Source organism: Acyrthosiphon pisum, unplaced genomic scaffold (assembly GCF_005508785.2).
Source record: "Acyrthosiphon pisum isolate AL4f unplaced genomic scaffold, pea_aphid_22Mar2018_4r6ur Scaffold_21021;HRSCAF=22813, whole genome shotgun sequence".
Taxonomy (NCBI): Eukaryota; Metazoa; Arthropoda; class Insecta; order Hemiptera; family Aphididae; genus Acyrthosiphon; species Acyrthosiphon pisum.
The window spans coordinates 9383-12668 of NW_021770443.1; positions in this window are offsets into that span (position 1 = coordinate 9383).

A 3286-nucleotide genomic window follows, 5' to 3' on the forward strand; every position below is an offset into this window, starting at 1 on the left:
CTATGTGAAATGTGTAGATGATATTTATTGGTTTTGATAAGTCATAATCATTATGTCATATCAGAATTTTGTTAATAGGTACCTTCGTGTTAGAGCCGTGTATAATTGTTGAGTTTAATGAAAAAACTGAGTTTTACCAAAAAATAGATAAATATTATTTGGATAAGCCTGGTAAAAAAACCATATAGGTACAGCAGTAGCGCAACCAGGATTTATTCAAGGGGGGGGGGGGGTCCAAAAACATTTCCACATTTAATTTCTTAATAAACACAATTTGCCGGGATTAAGACCAATAAAAAAAAGATGGGCAAGTGAATGTCGCTCTGCAGTATAGTAGGTTACAAGTAGGTCACTGTAGAATGGATGGTATTAAATTTGAATTCAATGATATAATATCATTGTATAAGAAAAACGATTCTGAGTGGAGACTGAATATAGGTATAAGATATATTATATACTCATATCTATGGTATTTAAAAAAAAAATTGACCTATAATAAATTACAAATTAATCATATCACAATATCCATTAGGTACCTACAACGCGTCATACATCAACAACAAACCGTGATACAATCATAGATATATTATAATAGTATACTTCAGAAGTTTCAAGTACCCACGAATAATATTATACAATCACAACAAATAACTAAAATAGTTATCCTAGGTTTTTAATATGTAATTTCGTCCAAATTTGAACTTAAAATGAGTATAAAAATAAACTGTGCATATGTATTTTTCTGATTTTTTGGTAACAGAATTAACTACTTACGTGAAATCTTGTTTTAAATTTTCAATCCTTAGTTATAAAAGTTGAACATTTTATAAATTTTTAACTACAAAATAATTATTCAATTTTAAATTTGATAAATGTTGTAAATTTTTGAACTTTAAATGCTAATAAAAAAAAACTGTGGCTAAGGATTTTTAATATTTTTCAAATGGCATTGTAAAAATATAGTAGGAGCCTTGTATTAAATTTTCAAGTATTTTTACTCAACAAATAAAGTTTTATTGACATTCATAAAAAAAAAACACTTATATGTTGGTCTATATTGGAAACTGAAAATGTCCATAAATAGTTCAAAACAAACCAAAATATTTCAAAAAATTTCCCATGTATAGAAAATGGAAATATAAACAACCAGTGAAAATGTCATGTATCTACGGTCATTTGTTTTAAAGTTACACCAAAAACCAAAATCAATTTTCTCGAAAACAGATTTTGAGTAAAAATTCCCGTTTTTCCTTAATTTGTATTTTGTTTTTCACGGCGCTTTTGAAAACTATTGGAAAAATTTTACTTTTGACCCCCTCCAAAGTACCAACTAGATTCACTTTCCTATCAGAAAAAGATAATGATAAAAGACGAGATGTGTTTTGTTGTGAGAGTATCTATGACCGGTGCTATATAGATCAGGGATGGGCAACAAACGGCCCGCGTACCATTTTTCACTGGCCCGTACTACATTTGAATTTAGCTTATGAAAATATAAAATGTTAAGATTTTTCTGTATTTTATTTTATTATATTTATAAAATTATTAAAACCGATATAATGTACATCGTAAAACGTAGATATTAATTCGTATCTAGTATTGAACTATTAAATGTAAATATTATATTATAGAGGTAAGTTAACATAAAGTATTTTTTTGCTTTGTATGTTCTGTAGATTTTTGAACATTAAACATTTTCCCTATTGTAGCATTGAGTTGCTTATCTCTGATATAGATTATACCTAAATGTATAATTGCCATGTTTCATGTGCATTTTATTTCATGAAAAATTATCTTATATATGCTATTGAATAAAATAAATATTACTAAACTGTTATTTAGGGCATTAATTGGTCTATCAACCCTGAAAATAATGACAATGCTGAGCATTAACGAGTTAAAAAGTAAAAGTTTAGGAAAAAGTTAGGTTACATTTAACTGAGTTAAATAACGGGCAAATAAGCAATAATAAGCAAAAACCAAAGTTAGAAATTCTCTTGTAAAAATATGTAGGTACTACGTGTCTACGTATACATTTTAATAGAAGACATTTATATAAATTCTTAAACAAATAGACAAATCGACTGTGAATTTTGGATCATTATACGTACCTAAACAAATACATAAAATCTATTTTATTATTTTATTGGATTTCGTCATTTATTAAAGTTTAAGTACAATAAAGTACCTACCTACAATAATTAAATTTAATACATAAATTATTTAATTGAATTACTATGTTAATAATTGTCAGCTATAAAAAAAGGTAGGTATAACTATTAATTTTATACGAAAAAAAGTAATTGATTTTTAACTAAGTTAAGTTATTTTTATTTTCTATATTAATGTTATTCAGTAATTTAGGATTTAGTTAATTTTAGTCCTATACCATAGATTAAAAATATATTCAATATATTAATTTTATATTAAAAAAAAATTATTAAACCGAAATATTAAATATAATTGATAATCAATAATATTTATGATAATAAATGTGCAAATTTTAATTTGGAACTATGGTAGAAAGTACAGTAAACACCTTTACTTATTTAAGTGTTAATGAAAAATATTATAGAGATATTTCTTACATAGCACATTAGCAAATTACATAATAATTATCTATCTTGTACATAATAATAAATATATATATAATATCTTCTTTATATCATGAACTGGAATTAAATACTGAAAATCATTAATCAAGTAGGAAATCCATCGTTGTAAGACCATCTAGTAACGTTTTTATGAAATATATCAAAAAAACAGAGTTTAAAAAAAAATTTTAAAAATTAAATTTTTCAATATTTCAAGTTATTTCACGTTATATACCACTTGTCCGCTCATCGCCAAACAAAAAATGGTCAAAACCTATGGCACATAGTGGTGCACACCCCCCGTCAGACTGGTAAAAGCAGGACAACACAACGCACTGCCGTTCAGCTGCTGACCAAATGGTGTCGGTCGGCGGTATCAAAGGGTTACTCTCGATATCTCTCTCTCTCGCCCTTCGGCGGCAAGTCACTTTGTCGGCCAACCTTCGTCTTCAGAGTCCCTACAATAACAGAAAGCGACATATTTATGTTATTAGTTTGATGGAAATACCAAACCATAAAATAAGAGTAGCTTTACTGTAAGTACGTATTCGATGATGACGTGACCAAATAATGATGATCTGTGTGTTTGTTCTTTTGAACTATGAGGACCGGGAAGGGTTGGAAAGTGTTTAAAAAAAAATTTGTAAGCGTGCGTTTAAAACATTTTAAGCAAGTGGTTTTGTTTAAAACAT